The sequence below is a fragment of the Antechinus flavipes genome, chromosome 1 (genome assembly GCF_016432865.1).
Source record: "Antechinus flavipes isolate AdamAnt ecotype Samford, QLD, Australia chromosome 1, AdamAnt_v2, whole genome shotgun sequence".
Classification (NCBI taxonomy): Eukaryota; Metazoa; Chordata; class Mammalia; order Dasyuromorphia; family Dasyuridae; genus Antechinus; species Antechinus flavipes.
The window spans coordinates 27,825,476-27,850,159 of record NC_067398.1 but is presented as its reverse complement, the minus strand read 5'-3'; the positions used below and the strand labels follow the sequence as shown (position 1 = coordinate 27,850,159).

The window sequence follows — 24,684 nt, the reverse complement described above, 5'->3', positions numbered from 1 at the left end:
AATGTACCCAAAGTCATCTGGAACCTTGGTTTGTTATGAATTGTGTCTTATTTTCATTATTCCTTACCAGGTTTCAATATATGAACTAATGTATATAAGAATGTAGGGGAAAAAATGTGAAATCCAGAGTAACTGAGAGAATGTGGTCATGTGTTCATTCAACTAATTTGAAGCTCCATATCATAAAAAGGCATTTTGAGAACACTTGGCATTACCTTAGATATTTGTCACTGAAATTAGTGCCATTTAACACCCCTATCCCTCATCCCTGGTTTCACTAATTGCCTCATTTTATAGGAATTCATAAATTTGAAAACTTGGCCCCTCTAGCCTACCATATATTTAAGTTTAAAAGGATCTTTTAATAGGGAAGCATTCCTGCCTTAGAGATACTCAAGCTCATTTATCAAAGGCAGTTTTACTTTTTAAAAAATCTTTTTTTTTTTTAGTATTTCAGTCCTTAAATTTATGTAAGTTTTATTCAAAACTTTTATTTTTATACTATAGTCATTTTTAAATACCCATCATTATACTTTATCCAGTCAATCATGTTTCACAACAAAGAAACACAATTCATTGGAATTGACAGGCATTGGATAGAGAAGCAATATTCCTTTCCTGTTGGGTCCTGTTTCCCAGGGAAAAGAACTAGGACTTTTCCTTATTTTCTCCAAATCCAAGATTATTGGTCTTTCATTATTAAAAACATGAATCTCTGTACAGATTGAGAAACCAGGCACCTGATTCATTATACAATTTATTCTCTTGTATAAATGTGTGTGTGTGTGTGTGTGTGTGTGTGTGTGTGTGTATGTAGTGGGGGATGGATGACAGAAGAGAATGAGAAAGAGAGAGCAGGAAAGTTATAGGGGATAGAGAGGGAGAGGAAATGAGATTTTTATAGATATATTTAATATGTAGGTCAGAAATTAGTTTTATATAAAATGGAACAATGGAGGCCTTTCCATGAAACTAAACATTAAAGACAATTTCAAAACAAAAATGGCATGAAATGAATTCAGATGGTAATGAGTCTTTTAACAAAAGAAAAGAGAAAAATATTTATAAAAGGTGGAAAATTGTGGCATTGTTTACCAATGAAATATAGATAGATGACATAATTTTACATTGGAAAACTGTATAATTTCCTAAATGTTCACCAAAATTTCACTTGCAAAAAAAGTGGGTATGGGGAACAATAACGAACCTATGATTTCATCAATGTAGGAAATATCCTTGTGGATATTAGCAATGGAAACTGACATCTATTCTTAGATATAGTCATAGAGAATTGCTAGAGAGCAAGAAGAGAGGACATACATTAAATTAAATATGTTATTATGAAGGCAAAATGAAAAGACTTGATAGAAGTGGATATGAGGGGAGCGAGAAAGTGTTAAAAGTTGAGCATGATACCTAGATTTCGAGCCTGGGAGATTGAGAAGATGGTGGTACTCTCAAGAGTAATGAGGGCATTTGAAGGAGATAGGATTTGGGGGAAAATATGGTGAATTTAATTTTGGGTATGGAAAGTTAAAATATTTCTAGAGGACATCCACTTTGAGATACTTAATAAACAGTTGGAAATGCAAGATTGGAAGTTAGAACAGAGGTTTGATTTAGACTAGCAGTTATTCTCATAGAGATGATAATAGAATTGAGGTGCCTGGAGCTAATCACACTGACATATTAACTCACCTCCAAAATGTAGTAATAAAGGAGAAATTAGTTAAAATGTTTAAAATGAACATATGGTGGAATAGTAAATGTAAACTTTGAGAATAGCAATAGATTATCTATTACAGATAAAAAGCTTAGAAATGAGCACATTTCCATCTGAGTGAATAGGAGTATGTGAACAGGAGTATAGGAGCCGGGTTAGTGCTGTCCATGGTACCTGAGTATTTTTTTTTCCTCTTTTCCTTTTCATGACATTAATTGAAATGTTGTACAATATTGGTGAGGAGAATCCATCTTTAATTAGAGGGACCTCATTCCTAAGTGTTCATTCATTCTGAGATACATATGAATTATAGGGTTTTTGAAAGAAAGCCCACGGTTTTATAAATCTTCGTGTCATCAGAAAGCACTTAGGTTATTACATCATTCAGGGAAGAGAATGGAAGCATTGAAAAGAAGAAAAGGATATTTTCTTGAATGGGAGTCAAATAAGAGTCACAAAGGAAGGGAGAGAAATGCTGGATGTAACATCTCAGACGAGATGGGTAACATGTAGTATACTGTTGTACAACACAGTTTAGCATACCCAAATGGACTTGTACTTTTTTTCCTCCTGGCATTTCATCCTCAGGCATAATTTCAAGACCAAAGTCTAAGTAAGATGAGAAAGTGTAGCTGCAATTTTTCTTGTCAGATTTTGCCATTGCCTTTGTTGTTCTTTCTAAATTTCCTGACATAGGAGTACAGTGACTAAAAGTTCTGTAATAAAGATCTTATACATAAGAGAGTAGTGAAAAGAGCACTGATCTTGGATGCAGGAGATATGAATAGGTGTTCAAATCTTTTCTCTGATATTTAATTACAAGGTTTAGCAAGTCATATAGGCTCTGTGAGGCTCAGTTTGTCCACTTGTAAATGAAAATAATAACAGTTGTTGTGTGAACATTTTGAAGTTAATTTTGAGACAAGTTTTCTTTTTTTGGTAAACCATAATGTGAAATAAACTTATAACCTTTTATCTTATGTCTTTGTCTTATATTAATTATAGATTGTAACCTTCTAGAGGTGAGATCATATCTGTCTTATCCATCTTTCTAATATGATAATATGTGTAGTATAAGATCTTTATACATTGTATATTGTAGATACTATATTAGTGTATGTTTAAAGTGCTTATGGAAATTTCTGAGAGGTAGATTTAAGCTTATTTTAAGGGAAAATTTCCCCAAAATTAGAGTTATTGAAAAATAGAGTTGAGTACTTGGTAGATAATAAGTTCCATGTCATTGGAAATCTTAAGAATGAAAACTGGATGCTACCGCATATTTTTTGGACTCTGTGTGGATTATTTCAGAGGGCTTTTCCAATTGTGAGAATTTGTTATTCAATGAGTCAATGGTGAGATATTATAAGTAGAAAAGGAATGGAATATTAGGCTATAATAATTAAAAGTATGATGCCCAGGACAAATGAAGTATTAATCTTATGGTGTGTTTCCAGAATCATAATCACATGGAAGAGGATGGTATAGACCGCATCTTAACCATAAAATCCCTTTCTGCATGCCACATTTTGGGAAGGATGATGACAAATTGAAGCATGTCCAGAGGCATGTAACCATGATGAGGAAAGCTGAAACCAAATTATATAAGGATTGGAAGAACTAAAGATATGTAGACTGGATAAAAGAAGGGTTAAAGGAGGATAGAAGATGTAAGATTATTCTCTTCAAATAATTGTGATACTATGATATTAACTTAACTCCAGAGATACCATCCTGTGGGTACATCAATGCAAGTTGGGAAAATTGAGAAAGGAAAAATTTTACAGAAATGAAAGTGATACTGAAATAGGCAGTGAGTTTTCTTGATAACAAGAGAATTCAGATGACCATTTGTTGGGAATATCAGGCAAACTCTTTTCATTTGTGTTGTTCTAGGACCTGTACTCTAGGTGATCACCAGGTACCTTTTCTACCCTTTGCTTTCATTATTATTTTGCCACCAATGACAAAATTTCTTTTAAAAAAATAAAATGCAGTGACTCTTCTGAAAATAGCATTTAAAGTTTTAGATTCATGAGTCAAATGAGTTATTCATATTACATCCTCTCCAACTGACAATATTTACTTTCTACCATTACATAGAGGATCTTCTAACTTGAATCTTGTTTCTAACCTTCAAAGGCTGTAATATCTAAGGTGGTTTTGTTTAATTTGCAAAACATAAATAATACTCATCCTGAATTTTTATAAAATCAAGAGTTAGTATGTGTGACTAGCAATAGAATGTGGTGGGTAACTTTATTTTCTTTGAGATAATCTCTACCTAAGAGGGTAGATATTATTTTTTGGTATTTTCATAAATCACTGAATCTTCAAGAGAGAGAGCACAGTGAATTTAAATATATCAAAATTCATCTATTTGCTGTTTAAAATGTAAAATGTTTCAATACATGTTTGTGAATGAGAAATCTCTCTTTAAAACCGTCTTTTTAAAAATTGGATAATAAACAACTGTTATGCACTAGTTTTGTAAATAAACTCAGAAAAATTTCCAGTTTATTTTGTGGATTTCTTATAAAACCAGACACAGCATGCCCTCTATTATTCTCTTTTCATTTCACTATTGAGTAATCGGGTGACTTCTGTGATACAGTCTCATATATTTTACCCAGTGTGATATGTGGCGGGGGGAGTTGTGACTTGGATGCACACTTGAGGATGAAAAGGTCAGCATATGAATTCCTCTTCTGTTGACATTGCACCCTCTTGTGTCTATACTTTTGAATGAAAAAAAAAACATCTTTTTAAAGTTTTTTTATAGGACAAATATTATTTCATGGAATGGGGATTTGATTTAAAATTAAAGAATCTGGGTTCAGATGCAAGATTGCTATTTATAACCTTACATTTTTTTTTCTGGGCATCTGATTCCTCATGAGCAAAATGAAGGAATTTGGGGCTGATGACTTTTAATCCCTTTCAGCTCTGAATTTATGATCCTAAATTTTTATCAGTTATAATTATGAAAGCCCAAGTTACAAAAGATCAGTAGGTAATTCATCAGTTTCTTAACAAGTTTGCAATGGTTTACAAGTTTGAATCAAATTTGGGAGAATGTTTTTTTAAATAAAAAAGTAGAATTTTGTAATTATCTATGTTCATTGTTTTCCCTTATCTGAGATGGTACAGTTTAGAGTTAATATGACTGGATTTAATATTATCATTATAGTCATAATAACTTTGAAGGTGTGGGGTATAGGGAACATGGTATGAATTGCTGAACTGTTAAGAATTGATGACAGCTCTTTTTTTAATACAATCTTGGGTATTAGCAGTGTAGTTAGTCATATTAATAATAAGGGTTGGGATTTTATATTTTCATGACTCAGAACATGATTTAGTATGATATTCAGATCTTTGTCTCTATCTGTCCTGTGAATGCCCTTGCTGTTGGATGGGAATGCCAATATTTATATCTTGTAGCAACAATGTTGTTTGTATTTTGTGGGGACCTCAATTTTAAAGGAAACCTGTGGGGCTACTACAAGCTAATTTTCAGCAAACTCATCATTTACTAAGTTTCTTCAATATCAGTTGTCTTTATTCTCTTTCTTACCAGCAACTCTTTACCTTCTCCCTACAAACATGCCTCCCCAGAATCTACAAAGTCCTATCCCATACAACTGTCATTTCATCTCTTTCTTTCCCTTTATAGTTAAACTTCTTTTCAAAAATTATCCAATCTGATTGCCCTCTGTACTCTTATCTTGCAGATTCACTTCAATTCCTAACACTTTATTAAAACTGGATCCCATACCCACTTGCCCAGGGATGTTTAACCTATGTGATATGGGGACAAGTTTTCTCACTCTAAGCTGAGTGTTTATTGCATTAAATATTAAGAATCAATAAACATTCCTATTTTTTAATAAAGCAAAATACTTTAATGGCTCCACATTTTTTCCTGGAAACAAAGGCCCATTTTTTTTTAAATACCAGCATTTTGATGGGAGCTTCCTGTGAAGCTTGGAATGTAACAATCTCTGAAAAATTGAAATTGAGCATCTCATAAAGGATAATGGAGAGAAGTGTGATGGGTGTAAGCAGACTGTCACATCTAACCAATGAGAAACACTGAAGAACAGGATCAGCAAAGTATCAGGGAACTGTTTGATAAGAAGAAAAGATGGATTTGTCATGTGACAATGTGAGGGATGATAATAGGCACATAAACTAAATTTTTCTAGTCTACTTTTGGGTCACTAGAGTCCCTCATATGAATATATTTCAGAATGTTTCCAACTAAGCTGGAAAACATCCTAAATCCTATTGTTATTTTAGGAAAACAGGTTATTTTTTTTCTTTTAAACAAGAAAGCAGAGGGAACGATGATGGTTCTTTTAAGAAAGTTTACTTCTTGAGAGTATTTATTTGATGTGTTTTGATCTATATTTGATCTATTTCAATACTATTTGACCTTTGACTGCTATTGAAGTTTAGAGAAGCTTTGTTTCCATAGATGTGGCAGGCTTTTTCTTTTTATTTATCTAGGTGGAGCATAGTAATTCTTCTCTTAACTGTTATCCTTCTGTTTTGGAATCAGAGCAATTGTTCATATTCAAGGGACTGCTTCAATCATTTTCTTATTTTTTCAGCTTTTCTTTCATTTCTATTGTTACATCTTACTGGTGACTTAAATTTAAATTATTATCATTGTTCAAGGCTGAATTCTCATTTGTCCAAAAGTAATGGCATCTACTCACTTCCCCCCCTTCCCCCATTTTGCATAGTTATGGAAGTTCCTTATTCTATTTTCTTTTGTGTCATCATTTTCTATTTAAAAAATATCCTTTTTTACATGTAGATTTCACAAATTAGTTTCTTAAATTGTAACAAGTTCAATGTCTCCAAATCCTCAGATCTTTCCTCGTCACGGTTCCTCTCTCAAGGACAACAAAACTCACGAAAGACTTATCTCCAAGGTCTTGTTTTACATTTTGGTGGAATTTAATTTGTGCTCTTATTCTTGAGAGAGCTGATCAGCACACATCTTCATTCTGGGCCGAGGCGATTAATAGGGTTTCCATTGCCGGCTTTTCTCTTCTCCCTTTCTTTTTTTGGTGTTCGGTACAATTGAATTAACTTTAGAGAATGGTCTTTTTCTGAAAACATTTTCACAAGAACAAAAAAGCAGATTTTCTTTGTATATAAATAAAGGAGTAGGCTTATGCTAGGGGACTGAAACATCTTTAATAAAACATTGTCCCTTTTCTACATTAGTTCAACTGGGAAAAATCAATTTTGGGTTCTTCAAGTGCAAAAAATGATCAAAGGGAAAAACTGACAATCTAAACAGAGGGCGAGGTGTGATGTGCCTCTTGTGCTCCAATTCCCAAGTGCCCTTTAAATCAGCGCCTTTCCAAGCAGAATACATTTAGAAATGAAGAAAATGTTCCCCTGAATCATTGGCATGAAAAATAAAAGCACTGGAATGTATATCAGCAAACAATTTTGAGATTAATAATGGTAATACTAATATAGTATTAAAATGCGTGGTACTTGTATTGAAATAGGCAGAACTGGTATTTCTTATAATAAAGGCCTCAAATCTCTGTGACTTGTGTCAAGTATGACTCCCACACCACTGACTACATAAAGTTTGGTTATTTCTAATGGTAACGATTTCACATCTATTTATTTTAACTCAGAAAAATTTGGGCTCCTTGGAGGCAGGAACTGTTTTAGTTTTCAGTTGTCATTTTATTTCCATGTCTACTATAGTACCCTGCACATAGTGCATATAGTAGGTACTTAATAGATGTTTGGCAAATCAAATTATATTGACTTAAATCAAACAATAGAAAAGTTTTATCTGTTTGGAGAGTTGGGAAAACCAGAGTTGAAGTTCATTGAGGAAATATCTTAACCTAGTGGTTCTCAAAGTATGATCCAGACTTATCTGAAGTTCCTAAAAGCCTTTCAGTGGATCCAGAAGGTCAACACCTAGTTTGTTTGCAATACTCCAATGTTTAAATTTTTTATTATGGTAAACATTGGTATTTATTTATTTCAATTTCAGGCAAATTCCGGCATTTTAATTTGAATACATTACAAAGACAGAATATTAATCCTCTGTAAAGCTCACTGGCTGTTTGTGCATCTGTCCGTGGTCAACATTTTGAACTTGTTCCTAACAACTCCAATTCAATATGAAGTATGAGAAATTTGAAGAAATCCAATATATCTGCCCTGAAGGGAAACTTTAGTGTTCTTCTTTTGAGAAATTGTCAGATGTCTGTAGCAAAGGTAGCTAAAGATGCAGTGTCTATAGAGTGAGACAAATTCTAATTTGGCTTTCAGATACTCACTAACCAGGTAATCATGTGCAAATCACTTAAGTTCAGTTGTTAGAATGGGGATAGCACTAGTACCTTCTTTGTGACCTCAGTTGAGTTTTTCTTGGCAAAGATACTAGAGAGATTGCCATTTTTTTTCCCTCAAATTCATTTTACAGATGAGGAAACTGAATTAAATAGGGTTCAATGACTTGCCCAGTGTCACATGGTAAGTATCAGAAGCCAGATTTAAACTCAGAAAGAGGCTGCCAGGCCCAGCACTCTATCTAGTTTTAGTAAGGATCAAATCAGACAATGCTTGAGAAATATTTCTTCTATTTTTCCAAAATCTGTTGCACTTCATTAATAAAATATGATTTTATATATGTGTATGTATGTATGTATATATATAATATATATATAGCATATAATTTTGTATATACACAAATTTATACACACACACACACACACACACACACACACACACATATATATTCCATTTACTATGGGAAACCCTAATACAAGACTCATAAGGGGAGAGGTGCTTTAAATTGTAAGCAGGTCCAAAATTTGAAGTTAAGAATAAAAATTTAATAAATTATAAGTTCAAGAAACAGTGGGATGCTAAAAGAAGGAAATAAATACTTATTAAGCACCTACTATATAGCAGGGAATATTATTGTTATTAAGTCAATCAGCAATGTCCAAATCTTTGTGACTCCTTGGACCATCTTTTCAATGAGGTTTTGTTGGCAAACATACTGTAGCCATTGCCCATCTCCTTCTCCAGTGGATTAAGACAAGCAGAAATCAAATGACTTGCTCAGTGACTGCAGCTAGTCACAGTATTCCATTTGATCATCAAAAGTAACCTGGGGCACAGGTGTTATTATTGACTTCTTTTTTTGTTTAATCATTTCAATTGGGTCAGACTCAATTATGTCACCATTTTGGTTTTCTTCATGAAAATGCTGAATTGGTTTATCATTTCCTTTCCCAGCTTATCTCATATGTGAGAAAACTAAGGCAAACAGGATTAAGTGACTTGTTCAGAGACACACACTTAATCCATACCTGTGGCCAAATTTGAACACAGAAAGATCAGTCTACCTGATTCTAGGCCCAGGATTATATCCACTGTATCACCTCCTGCCCATCCTTATTTTACAATTGAGGAAAGGTCAAGTGACTCACTCAGTGTCACAGAGCTAGTGTCTCAGGATACATTTGAATTCAGATCTTTCAGGCTCCGTGTCCAACACTTACACCACTTAACTGGTGCTTTATTCTGCTGAGATCTAGTTTCTGTTCTGTAGTCTATTAGTGAATTCACTTGTCTCTTTGCATACAAAGGTACATCATAAATGAATAGCTTCTCCTCAGTGAAGCAGTCCATCATGTCTTACATTTGAATGATAGATGCTTTTTGGTGAGCCATTGGATGTTTCTTAAAAGATTTATAGTTCTATAAAATTCAATGACTCTCAAGCCACTAAAATCTGTGGAGATCGAAGACCATTTTTTAAAACTTAGGAAATTGTTCTTTTTCTCATCCTCCTCCCCTGAGGTATGCTGATACCCTCTAATATTACATTTTCACTGGGCTAAGAGTGCCTAAGCATATGCTTGTAATAAAAAACATAGATATATCATTTATGCAAAAGATTTCTATTTAGAAGAATAGGAAGGGTTTTTTTTTTTTACACTCTTCCTTACCCAGTTGTAAGGGGGTGAACTTAATTTCTCTTAAACCATACTAAGCCTATCTATCAGCAAATCTGCACATTTTTACAAAAATTAACTGAGCCACATCACAATAGAGAGATTCTCCTCTGACAAAATTCTCTTCTCTATTCAGTGGCATTATTATTTCTGGAAGTGTGATCTTTTGCCCTGAGATCTATATCCACCCCTTGGCCCTTAAGCATCCTCCTTCAAGATTTTCTTGAGTGAGAATTTTATTAAAGTTATCCATAATTGAGATAATAAGTAGGTGAAAGCATCCTTTATGAAATAAATACTAAGATATTTAAAGGTTTCTCTGGATCAACAGCAATTTACCTATTAAACTCTCAGCTATGGCTCGAAAAGCATGTACAGTGATTACACCTTAGTAAAACTATCTTGGAAGATGGGCTAAACCAGGTTAATGGTCACCGAAGAGCCTCAAACATGTCAGTGAATTAGGGGCATATGCCTACTTCAAACAGGTGAAGACCTCCCCTGGTGGAATAAATGGATAAGAACCATTTATTCCAAACTTATAGAAATGGTTGAAGCAAGGGTCTGGAGTCCTTAGAGCTTGGTCTGATATTGAAGAGGTCAAGGTCATTCACTGTTTCCCACGCCACCATTCTTTTGACTTTGGCCTTGCCTTTGAACTTGGCTCTGTAAGAGAGAATGAGGCTGGTGATTTTAAGCAAGTCTGCCTCACTTAAATCCATTTCCCATGCAAGTTAAGATATCACTGTGTGATGTCAATGATCGTCTCTGCAAATGAACACATAATACCTTATAAATAATGGGTTTTCATTTTGATAATTGATATTAATCTACCTCAATTTTATATTATGAATTTATTTTGGGCAGCAAATTTGTAATTTCTGTACAATCATAAATATTATTTTAGCAAACATAAAGTTATCTTTAATTAGAACAATATAAATGAAATAGACCATTTAAATACAATCTATTCTTTCTAACTCCAACATGCCTAGCAATATTCATGTGATTATATTAGAACAAAATACATAAAATCCCAAAGTGAATGAAAATTTACTCATTTCATAATCAAATGAAAATTGCTTGGAAACCCATAAATAATAATCATCTTCTTTTTTTTTTTTTGTCTTACTCTTCTTCTCTTCCTCCTCCATCTCCTTTGCCTCGATTCTTTGGCTAATTTCATTATCAATGTGCAGCCTATTACTAAATTCACATATTGATAAGATTATTTTGACATGTTGACTGTTCAAATTGTACCTAGCAATGACAATATGTCTTTTTCTTCAACTTTTTTTTTTAATGTGGGTTGTTAGATAAGTAATTTTCTATTATAACACTTATTTATAATGTTCCAGGGCTTAATCCATTAATATGTTATCAGCATTTGAAGGGTGGAGTAGTAACTAAACCATTGATTTCATCGGTGTGGGAACTCCCATAGAGAAAACTTCCTCTAAGGTTACTGATATACTAGGTGATTCATAAGATAAGAATTCTGGGCCTGAAATCAGAAAAACCTTAACCCAAATTATTAGCTTTCTGACGTGGAAAAATCTCTTCAAATTTGCTTCACTTTCCTTCAGTTATTTAATTTGTGTTTCTTCCAGTTTTCTCATGTATAAGATGGGAAATAATAATAGCTCCTGCCTCCCAGGTGCAGCTAAGTGATTCAGAAGACTAGAAGCAAGAAGATTCTTCTTCCTAAGTTCAAATCTGGCTTCAGACAATAACTTTGTGACCCTAGGAAAGTCACTTATCTCTCCTTGCCTCCTCTGAGCAAAGAGAGGGAAATGGCAAACCATGCCAGTATCTTTGCCAAAGAAAACTCAATATGGAATCATGAAGTGTCAGACATAACTGAAATAAGCAAACCACAACTTCGCAGGGTTTTTTGTGAGGAACAAATGAGATAATAATCAGTGGCTGGCATATAGTAAGTACTATATGAATGTTACCTCTTATTATCTATAGCATATCATTTTAGAGGATGCTGGAGGCATCCTAAATTATCTCAATTAACTAAATAGCCCTTGGTTACTCAGTTCATTTTTTCAAAGGCAAGATTTAAATTCAAGTTTTCAATCATTTTATTTATCTCTTAACTATATCATACTACAAATAGAAATGTATTCAAAAGCTCTTGTCCTTAATGATATTTCTTTTATGTGGATCTTATACAAGAGATCTCCTTTTAGTATATATGTTTCTAGTTAACATTTTTCTAAAATTTTTACTTTATAGATCACTAGAGAAAGTTATCCCTGTAACATTCTTCCTTATGGAGACTATATAATTTTGACACTCATAACAACTAGCATTTATATAGTGCTTTTAATGTTTTCCAAGTGCCTTACATATGTTGTCTCATTTAATCCTCACAACAACCCTTAAAGCACTTTGTGGATGTTAGCTATTATTTTAGATTTTGTTCATGGTAAATGGAGAATGTTTGTAAATGTAACCCTTGTTTTAAATGTCTTTTTCACAGAGTCTATAAATATCATTTTTGTAGCTTTAAGAGCCAAAGAGAATGTTGAGAAAATCAGTTTTTGCTGGCATATTTGAAGTGACAGTTGAGAAGTATCTGTTTCTGCATCTGTAAAAAGAGGTGGTTGAACTCAATATGTACAGTTAGGTGTCACAGGATGCTTGGAGTCAGGGAGACTCATCTTCCTGAGTTCAAATCTGGTCTCAAACACGTACAAGTCATGTGACCCTGGGCAAATGAATCAACTCAGTTTCCTCATTTGTAGAATGAGTTAGAAAAATAAATGGCAAACTATTCCAGTACCGTTGCCAAGAAAACCCCAAGAAGGGTCATGAAGCATCAGATATGACTGAAAAATGATTGAATAGCATCCCCTTTTTGGAGTATGAATGTCATTTCCACCTTGAAATGAATTGGCTTAGCTGGAACTCAGTATTAAATCCCCTGAATACTCATTTTCCTTTCCCTTCCCTCTTCCTTATTTTGTGAAGTAATACTGCTCATAATCTTGTTCTTTTGTTATATTTTCAAGGAATTAATGTTCAAAATCAGGCCATTCAAAAGCTGATAGAGAGATATATAATGCGAAACAGTAGACTGCAGTACATTGACAACAAGGATTTGCACATGAAAAGTGGAATATGGACTAGAAATATGACCTCTATGATCTCTTCTATCTTTCAAACTTTGATCCTGTTTTTCAGGAAACAAATGATCAGAAAAGGAAATAATAAACCTATCATGAAGAGAGAATGGTGGTAACAACCTAGGTGTTGCACTGGTATCAATGAATATCCAGATACCCTAGAAAAGCAGTCCTTAACTTTTTTTTGTCATAGACCTATTTTGGCAGTCTGAATGCATCCATGGATTCTTTCTTAGAATTGATTTTAAAGGAATAATAAGTACTGAGGATTACTAAGAAGCTAATTATATTGAAATATAGCTATCAAATTTTTAAAAACTCATGGACCTCAAGTTGAGAATCTCTGCTCCAAAGAATAAAGCTCCCAAAACATTAGAAGGATTTATGGGAAAACATGGGCAAGAATTACACATGATAAGAAGGCATAGATGAGTGGTAATCTGTACCATGAAGAATGATGGAGTACCCCCATCAATGAGATCATAAAGCCAGGGAAATAGTCAAGAAAAAAAGGAGAGAAAAATACAGTTTTTAGAATACTACAAAAGGAGTAATATGTTCATGTTAATTATTTAAATTACCATCATTTAAAAGATACCTTATCGTAGTAGGAGCCTTTTGAGTTATAATGACTCTGAGTATATTTCTCCCCAAGTCCAGATGGTTAGAGGAGGATGGAAGAGTGCCTGCATAAGATGACTCTTATTTAGCCATTTTTATCCTGTCCTTCCTTTATAGTGAATCTCAGGCTTGTCATTGTGGTGTCTGGCTTCCGTCCAGTTTTGCTAATGTACCACATCATGCCGATATATTTCTTTCCCTGTGTTATACAGACTGCTTTCCAGTTTGCTGAAACTCTAAATCAAATCCAAGTTTAAAATAAAGATCTAAGCACATGCCAGTTGGGAAAAAAAGTCAGTGAAACATGTAAATCAGCTGTGTGATATATACACATATACATGGATATACACACACACATATAAATATATATACACATGTATACCTATATACACACATACCTTGGACCTAGTACATTTGATGCAATGCACCAGGGCAAAGTCATTTAAATGCAGGATACGTTTGCTTCTACTTCTGGCAATATGGTCTGTTTGCAAAATGTAAGAGACTGTTAAGTTGGTAAAATTCATCTGCTCCTAAAAATACATTGGGATTTTTTAGAAAGGAAAATTAAAACACACAAATCTGGATAATTTCATGTTTAGATACTTTTTTATAAGTGTTGCCTATTTGGAAAGCCAAAGCAATTAGGGCCAATATAGCATGACTTACCTTCTTTTCCAGTACCCGTTAGTAAATCTAGGACTAGAAAATAGTACTTCCAATGTGGTAGTCATTTCATATCGATGCCAGTAGAGGATATCTCCTAACTCCTGGAGGACAGGAGGAAATGGTATTTAAAGATACTCAGGTTACAGAAACTCTGAGAATTTGAGAAGCATTTATTGAACATACATGTTCATGTATATTTATATAGGTATTTTCAAATCACTAGCACATGATAATAAATAAAAAAACATTCCCCACATCACATTTCCACCTTGATTTGGACATTTCCCATTGGAGATATATAGAGCAACCAAAAGACTTGATTTTGTCTTTTCAAAGAGAATGAGATTCACTCTAAGTTGAGAGAGCATTTGTCCAAATATTTATTTTTGCCAGAATATGTCAGAGTCCTTAAGCTTGGAGCTTATCTTTGTTTGTTTCATTTCTTAGTGAAACAGGTAAAAAGATGTAATGGGGAGTGAGAGGATGTGCTCTTCCTTTGTTGGAAGAAAGTCGCTTCTGTTTTTTCAACCAAGAGTTTTTCAGGCTTGATTAGTGTGAAGTGCTATCTATGAATGAGTTGGAGATCACTAATTAACAGTACATGAGAGATGTCAAAATAACCAAGTACATGGCCTAATTTCATTGGGTTTGGAGTAAAGCATTGCTTTTCTTAGTGTCTGTGGACTCTTTAGCCACAGGCAGTTAACAAAGATACTGGATTATTACATTTATTTTTCTTAGTAAATGTTATAGTGATTGTTGTCAAAGGCTACTTGATGAATTGCAGCCAAATCCCAAAAGCCTGAGGATTGCCGGGAAGCCCCTTGTGGAAAATGTGTTGTTTCTGGGGAGTGATTTTGTCTCTTAGCATTTTCCTTTCTGAATGAGAAAGAACACAACTATGTTAATATTTACCACAGCTGAGCATGTTTGCTTTGGGCACTATCTCCCCATGTTGCCAGTGGGTATAGACAAAGTAGACAGAAAAAAATGAAGTGATGATCTTCTTTGGTTTGTAGAAAATGTTGAAAGTTGAGAGTTGAACAAGATACCCAAAGCACCCCAGCAGCTATTCTTGGGTTCGTTGTCAAATACAGAATTCAAAAGTATGATGAAGAGACCAAAATTCCATTTCAGAATAGAATTGCCATTTGTCATGGAAAAGAACTCTATTTTGTCACTGACATAGTCATAAAGAGGAATAATCTTGAAGGAAGAAGGCAAATAATTTCAAAAGCAGGGAATAAGGTAACACCTTATGATTGTACAAAGGGTAAGTTTTCCTTAAATAGAAGAAAAACTCCTTGAGGGCAGGAATTTTTGTGTTTTCCTCTCCAACACTTAGCAAGGGCTTGGCAACAGTGGGCAGTCAATAAAGGCTTATTGACTATTTGATGATCCCCTTAAATAAAGAGGCTTCTCTTGGACTATATGCTCATGTGTCATATGATCATCTGGAATTATTTTCAAGAACCAAATTTGAAGAATGAGTACTTCCAGATTTTTTAATTGGATAAAAAGAAGGATTCTGGGCTTGATTTGTCACAGATCTGAGAGATGTTTGCAGATTATTAGGTTTGTATCATTGTTAAAAGCATTTTTTATCAAAAAGTATTCCTTTGACCCATTTATTCCAATTATTGATCATAACAACATCTTGTAACAATTATTAATGTTATTATTGTCTACTTTTTCAGCATATCCCTTAGTGTTTCTGTGGAGGGTTCCTGTTTCCAATGTTTTTCAAATTCAACAAAAATTCAACTGCATTCAGGCCCAGAGGATAGAAAACTGTTTAGATGGTGAAAATGAGTAAAGGAAGTAGGACCCTAGATTTAGAGCTTGAAAAATCTCAGAGGTCACTCCTCATTTTTCAGATGAGAAAACCAGAGGCCAAGATAGTAAATGGTTTGCCCAAGGTTATGAATGTAATAGGAAGAGCTAGCATTTGAACCCCTTCCCCAAAATAAGGTATCATTTTTTTTCTGCTACACTGTTTATTTTAAGTAAGCCCTCCACCCTCCAAATAGTTTTTTTTTTCCTTTCAAATGTTGAAGAATTTAATGAAATTGCATGCTTGAGAATTGAGGAAATTATAAGTGAGAGAGACCATCTATCTAATTTGCAAATTGGCTTAACTTTCCAAAGTAGCAATTTTCTCTTTGTCACTCTTGGCTTATGTGATTCTTTTTCCTGCTTAAAAAACTAGCTATTTGGTGGCAGTTGACAGTTTTGAACCTGTAGTGAGGAATATCTGGGTTTAAATATGTCCCAGATAGTATTTTAAAAAAAAAAAACAACACTTCATTCTATGTCTTTTGATATCTTCCCTTTTGAAGTCATCTTTATTTCTGAATAAAGCCGTTTTCTTTGCCCTTCTCAGTGAGCTATCACAAAGAATTAAAAAAGAAAAAGGAGAAAAGAAAGTTCAGCAAAACCACCTTATTCATTAGCTTGGTCTAGTAATATGTGTAATATTCTGCATCCATAATTCCTGGCTTCTGTAAAGAAAAAAAGTAGATTCATATTTTCATGTCTTAGAGGGTAGGCCATGTTATTATAATTATCCACCATCTAGTTTTGTTGCTGTTTTTTATTGGTCCTTCCATTTGCATTATTAATTATGCATATTGTTTTCCCCGTTTGACTTGATTCATTCTGCATTTGTATATGTGTTTGTCTATGCTTCTGAATTTTTCATATTTCATTTCATATAATATCGTAATATTCAATTACATTCACATACCACAATGTCATTAGTCATTCTTCAAGCACTAGGTGTAGTAAGTATATGTTGTTTCCAGATTTTTTTGTTACTAGAATGATTGTTGCTATGAATATTTGATGTATATGGTACCTTTATTTTTGTCTTTGCCTTCATGTTCCTTCCAATGAGATCTCTAGATCAATCTATCTAGATATTAACCACTTTGTTAGTATAATTCCAAATTCCAAATAATTTAAAATATTCCTAGACTAGAATAGTTAGACTAATTCATAATCTCCACCAACCAAATCTTAACATAAAATCTTTCCCACAACCTCTTTAATATGGACCATTCTCATCTTTTGTCATCTTTGCTAATTTGCTCGTTGTGAACTCATCCAGAATTGTTTTCATTTGCATTTTTTATTAACACTGTTAGTATTACATACATAAATGTGATGTCTGATCCTTTGAATCTCTCTGAGCTTTAGTTTACTACTTCACAGAGTAGTTGTGAGGATGGAAAACATATCTATCTATGCGTGTGTGTGTGTGTGTGTGTGTGCAAGTTGCTTTATAAATTGTAAAGAGATCTATCAGTATCAACTATTATTAACTTTAATTGTCCTTTGCATTATTATTATTAACCTTAATTGTCTTTGAAAGACTGCAGCTAATAGATTAAGGCATGGGACAATTATACACTAATCACTAGAAATGTAAATAAGAGTAAAACATCCATAAATGTATCTATTGGTAAAGGACACATCACTAGAACTCTGAGACTTAAGACGAGAACCATTCTTGCCATTGAGACTGTCAAGCTCTTAGGATGGCATCCTCTCTTCCTTCTGGCTTTTGTGGCTTCTTTCAACTTCTTGGCTAAAATCCCACCTTCAGCATGGCCTTTCCAAGTTCTTAATCCTCAGGGAAATTATCTATAATACATTTTAGATATATGTAGTTTCCTACATGGTTGTGTCCACCTTATCTCCCCCATTAGATTATAAACTTCTTTAAGGCAGGGACTTTGTTTACTTTTTGTTGTATCTGAGCTCTAAGTGTGAAGTTCATATCACAATATATGGAACAGAGTAGGCAATTCATAAATGTTTGTTGACTTGAATGGACTTGATAAGAGTTCATAAGCCAAGGATTCAATAAATTTCCCCAATTTCCTACCAAAGTCTACAGAGGAAGAAACTTTGCTCTCAATGAGGAAAATGAGGAAAGTGAGTGGGGCTATTTCTTAGTAAAGAGCTACAGATGCTATTGAAGTTCCAATTCTCTCCATGGCATTTAAGCCACATGATTTTTTTTTTTTAGTGTTAAAGAATAGAAAATTAGTTTTAATTGTTACTTATGAGACACCATATGGCTACTCTGTAATTTTGGCTTCCCATGGAGAGGCGTGTGCATATGGAAAATGAAATTAATTGGAAATCACACCCTGAAATCTATTATTAAGTTAATATAGCTAACAGCTTGTGGGGTGTCCTCATCCACAGCATGATGCAATTGCACACAATAATGAGTAACTATAAACCGTTCTAGGACACTCACAGGGATAAAGAGAGGTCAGGTGAATCAGCTTCACAGAGGAATATCCTGGGTGGAAGCTGCTTCATCTACCATTGTAGTCCTCACTGGGTAAACACATTGGGGCAAAGAAATTTAATCATATTTAAATGGATTCATCTACAGGCCTTTTTGAGATTCACAGTCAACTACCTTTTTTTTTTTTAATTTTGCACAATAAAGTTTTAGTAAGTTAAGGTCACTTTGAGTAGAAAATGCAATACTCTATTTAAAGTGTTAGGAGCTAGTTTTGGGGTTAAATGGTAAAATATTTCATAGTATTTAACAGAGAGGTCATGTGGCTTAAGGGATAGATTTCTGGAGAGTTCATCCTAGAGTTAGGATTAAGTACATATTTCCTTTTCTTACTCCTATAATCTTTATTACCTCCTCTTAATATAATATATGTATTATATGTTGTTGCCTCCATTAATATGGAGGCTCCTTGATGTCAGGGGTCATGCTTTTACTTCTTTCTATCCATTGTACTTATCGAATACTTGGCATATAAAAGGCACTTAATTAATGCTTAATAATTGATTCATTGAAAACCTGGTTCAAATCACACCTCTGATACTTACTATCAACCGATCAATAAGTGTTTATTAAGTACCTACCATGTGCCAGTCACTATGCTAAGAACTGAGAATTTTAAAAATTATAAATTAAAGGTACATCTCCTGATTCTGGGCATTTTCTTTGGCTGTCCCCTATAGCTGTAGAATTCTCCTCATTTCCATCCACTGGTTTTAAATCCCAGTTAAAATCATCTCTCCTTACCCCTTATAACTACAGTGCCTTCCCTCTTGTGTTTGTTGTTGTTTAGTTATTTTGATCATATCTGATTCTTTGTGACCCAATTTGTGGGTTTTTTTTTTTTTTTTTGGCAAAGATACTAGAGTGACTTGCCATTTCCTTCTCTAGACTATGACAATAGGGTTAAATGACTTGCTCTAGATCACATAGCTAGACAGGGTCTGAGGCCAGATTTAAATTCAGAAAGATTAGTCTTCCTGGTTACAAACTTAGTGCTCCATCCATTGCCTCACTTAGCTGCCCCTTCTTTTATTTATTTTTTTTATTCTATATTTAGTACATTTATACATATTTATTTATTTGTTCTCTCTTGTGAGAGCCTTAAGCACAGGAATTGTCTTATGCCTCTTTTTCTATCCTCAGACTTAGTACAGTGCCTTGCATGGTACTTCATACACACAGATACATATGTACATGCATACATGCATATACATATATATATATAAACACTTTTGGGAACACATGTATATACATATGTTTGTATATACATGTATATAAATACACACAGATTAACTGGCAGGCAGGTTACATAGACAAAAATCAAATTTACTAGATTTTATAGAATATAGTCTGAAAATTAATATTTACATAAAAATACAATCAGGCCTTATGTAGGTAGTGATGCTTTGAGACACATGACAATTACTAATTGTGTAAACATTGATAATACCTCGCTAATATTCTCATTATAAAATGAGGGAATTGGACAAATGGAGTCTCTCAGTTCTTGATTTTATGATCTTATTATTACACCACTCATTAGAGTGTCTATAAACTTTTGAGATAATGTCTTTAAAACTTTGCAAGTGTAAAAGCATCATCTAAAGGCAAGCTATTAATAGTATCAGATACTCTGTGTGTGGTATCAGCTCTGAGTTTCTTTTTTACTTAAAGGGTAGCTTTCTCTTTCCCCAAAACTTTATTGAATTCTGGAACCCAAAAGTGAACCTCTCTCCTACAGTAAAATGTAGAATAGAAATGAAATCCAAAAAAGATATGCGTGTGTTTCTCTGTGTGTATGTGTGTGTGTGTGTTTTGTGTGTATTATGTGTGTTTATGGTATGGGTTTGTGTGTTTATTATGAGTGTATGTGTGTTTATAATGTGTATATGTATTGTCATAATCTACACACAGAAGAATTATGACCTGGCTGAGTGACTGGACCCAGATAATAATAGTCTATCATTAATGGCTCAATGTCATTTTGAAAGGATGTATCTAGTGTAATGTCCCTGCAATCTAGTCTTGAATCTTGCACTATTTAGTATTTTCATCAGTGATTTTAATAAAGGCATACATAACATGTTCGTATGTCTTACAGATGATATAAATTGAGGAAGCATATATAACTCATTGGATAAAAGAATTAGCATTTTAAAAAAATGTCTGATAGACTGGTGGGTTTAATGGAATGGCTTAATGAACATCAATTCTTCTATTGTTTTTTTCTTTGTATTGTCAGGCTTAGTATATAATAAGAATTTAATAAATAAATGGTTATTGATAAGTTTATTTCTTTCAAGAGAATCTTCACAAATACAAAATGAAGGAGACATGGCTAAGAGCAGCAGATTATCTGAACAAGGTAGAAGATAAAGGTTTTTAATCTGGACTCCATAATTTTTTTAAAATCATTATTAGCACAATTACATTTTAAAATAATTCATTTCCCTATAATTCTATGTGTTGTATTTGATGTACCTGAAAATATTATTTTGAATATTTCACATGCCTCACTATGCACTGTCCAAAAGATTTAAGACATATACATACAAATGAATAATCCCTGACCTGTGAGCTCCATTTTCATGAAAATTCAACATAAGCCAATAATGGGATATGGCAACCAAAAATGTTGCTTAATGTTAGATTAATTAAAAGACTTAGGTTGGCCAGAGTTAAGGCATATAGACTCCCAGGAGTCATCTGTCCTGGTTAGATCACATCTGGAATAATTGTGTTCGGTTCTGTGTGCCATATTTTAAGAAGGACATTGATAAATTGGAGTGTATTCAAAGAAGGACGACTAGTTCTGTCAAGGTCCTGGAATTTGAACCATAAGCTCATTGGTGGACAGAATTGGAGATATTTATTTCTTGAAAGAGAAGACTTGGGAGATCATAAATGTTTTCAAATACATGAAGGACTGCCATTTGAAAGTGCACTAGATTTCTTCTGCTTACCCCTGTCTTTTCCATTTGACATTTAAAATGGAATAATCCTTATCTGTCCATTAACAATATCTATTCACCCATAGATGAATTAATACTGTTGAAAGCCTCATCTTCTTGGGGGGCTAAAAATGGAACCTATGGAGTTCAGAATTACTTTTATTTGAAGGATCTATTTCTCACCAAAACACAAGGCCTTATCTAAGTTTTGATATTTTGGAAGTTCCTTGAACATCTAGAGATTATCCCTCTTTTTTTTCTCCATCTCTCACACAGGAGAATTATTCTATTCAATCCCATTCTGGATTAGAGCTCTCTTTATTGATAAGAAAGTAAGTGAAAATCTCCCGCAAACCACTCTGTACAGTTGTCCTAAATCTTGTTTTCCATCCCATTAAGTCATTTACCAAGACACCAGTGCCTAACCATAAAGTCATATTGCCCCTTTCTTTGCCATCATCCACATCCATTTACCCTTTGCCCAAACTGCCTCCCTATTGATCTGGGAAAGTCAAGATTATATTTTTGTTCTCCCTGGTACTCTCCAGGCAAAACTTCCCCTCCTTGACCACTATTCCTTTCCCTGTCTTTATGGTCATCTCCTATAAGTATATGTGCTCTTTAAAGGCAGAGACTTTCTCATTTTTGTATTTTTATCCCTAATAGCCAATGCAGTGCATGAAACATAATGAGTATTAATGAATGCATATTATTGATTGGTTCATTGATTGCTTCACCAGGAAAATTTAAGATATGGTCTTGCTGTATATTCACAATAAAAGTAGTAAAGGAAAAAAGTTGATGGAATAGCGTTAGAATCAATTTAGGAATATTGGAGCCTCCGATTATTGCTAAAGTCACATCTTCTTAAAGAGGGAAGGTGAAACATGAATAAATGAGGAAACAAAGGTTTAATCTTCTAGGTGTATTGATTATTAAGCAAGGTAGACCAATTGTCTATCTAATCATCACTAGGCCCTTTCATAAACTTAGGAAGTGAACTCTGAATGCAGGGGAAAGCAGACTTTTGTACATTAAAAATAATCCAATAAGGTAGATTAATTATAAAGGAAACAATATGATATTGGGTAGTTTGATTTCTAATTGGATGAAAGATTAGGGACTTTCCAAATTAGGAGGGGAAAGAGTGACCAGATGCAATTCCTTGAATTCATCAGAAGAGGTATCCTAGTCTTCCCCCAGCCCCCTAATGTCTTTAGACAACCAAAGAAACATGGAAATAATAAGTGATTGATCACCATGGGGACAATTTTCAGATAAGACATAGGTGTTACTTGAGATATGCAATTGTGAGAAAATTCCTCACATCAATCTTTGGATCTGACTGTATTTCTGGTCAGTTTAATCCAAGTTCTTGGTTAAAGTTCTCTAAACAGCAGGAAGAGATAGTTCAGTTTCTTAGTCACACAGGGATAGGTTCAACGATGCAATAAGATTTTCTTCCAATTCCCACAATTGAATAAATTTTTCTCACAAGACAGAAATTGAACTAGACCCATAATTGAATAGAAACTAAGGTAGCTCAAGGATTGAGTCACAAGATGGAGTCAGTGTGATTCACTCAGTTTTTTCATTTGACCACTTGCTGTCCTGATGCTCTGAATTACCTGCAGGAGATTTTAAATTTTTGTCTTAATTATTACTATAGGAGGCTACCTGCAAGAATCTTGGGCAGTTTTAAAATTACCTACTTTCTCTTTATCTCATTGTCTTGTGTTACAAGTTTCATTTGGGAGATTCCCATATAAGTGGTAAGTATAAAGCAGAGGAGAAAGAATAAAATTGAAACAATCTTTAAAGTATATTTATACTCACTGGTACATACCAGTCTGCAAGCATTTAATGTCAAGAACAAGGGAAAACACATATATTTTGCTTTATTATTTCTTCCTCCCTATCTCCCTCCCTGCCTGCCTCCTTTCCTCTCTCTCTTTCCTTCCTTCCTTCCTTCCTTCCTTCCTTCTTTCCTTCCTTCCTTCCTTCCTTCCTTCCTTCCTTCCTTCCTTCCTTCTTTCCTTCCTTCCTTCCTTCTTCCTTCCTTCCTTCCTTCCTTCCTTCCTTCCTTCTTTGCTCAACTCATCTCATGTCCCATTGCTACACATATCATCTCAAAGCACTGCTCTTGGTGTGCCAACACTAAAAGTCAGCAATGGTTTTCAATTTTCTACAAAGTTAAATCTCTAATTATTCATATTCAGCTACAATATGTTGGTCCCTGTCTAGATTAAATGGTTTTTAATCCCATTCTGGCTCTAAATCTTTGATATATGAGTAGATTCTCAGAACTCAACAATTTCTATCTATTAAGTAGGCACTTAAAATCTTGTTACCTGTCTGAATGAATGAAAGAGCATTCATTAAGTCCTTACTGTTTACCATGGGTGAGAATATACTTATCATTCCTTCATTGTAGGTTGCAACCAATGAGGCTGCTCACCATTCTTTAAATAAAGCCTTCTCTTTTCTACCTTTGCTTAGGCTCTTCCCTATACTTGAAATATTCTCTTCTCTTTCTGTGAAAACAAACAAATAAACCAAAAAAACAGAGTTGATTCCCTTAATTCCTAGTTTATCTCACATGAAGCCTTTCATGGTCTCACAGGAGGGAAATGATCTCTCTCTAAATTCTCTTCTGGAGATCCTCCCTCAGAATTCCTTTTTGAACATGGTGGTTACTTACCCATGCATGTGACTTATCCTTTCTATAAAATTGTAGGAGACTCTCTTTTACTTATCTATATATGTCCCTGAGTTCCTAGCATGGCTCTTCACACAGAGTAGGTAATGAGAAGCATTTGTTAGAGTATCTCTGGACTCCCCTTGGGCCACCCCCCAACATGTGCCATGTTTTTATTTATATTTTGATGGTTCATTTAGTTACGAGGCCTGTGTTTTCTTCACTCTTAGCCCATTCCCTTCTGATAGCCATAGCTGTCGTCTGGCATAAATGTCCCTGGCACAATCTTCGCATTTTCTGGTGTAGCAAACATAATTTGGCACCATCTGGAGCTGGTTAACTTTAGTCCTCATTAGCAGTCTGAGAGCTGTATGAACATGGTGGAGTACTCCCTTAGCATGGATTCCCAGATCCCACCAGTTCTTTTGCATCCTGCAGGGACTCACTCCAGTTCTCTCTTGTCTCTTTCTCTTCTTCCCTCTTTCTTTTCCTTTTTTCTTTCCTTCTTCTCTTCCCTCTTCCTTTCCCCCTCCATCTCCCATCTTT

The 24,684-nt window shown here is 34.1% G+C and overlaps 1 protein-coding gene across 2 annotated transcripts in view; it reads left to right on the top strand.

Moving 5' to 3' along the window:
- The window catches only part of SUCLG2 (succinate-CoA ligase GDP-forming subunit beta), a 311,455-nt gene that overhangs the window by 94,420 nt on the left and 192,351 nt on the right, over positions 1-24,684 (top strand). The gene's annotated exons all lie outside the window — the stretch shown is intronic.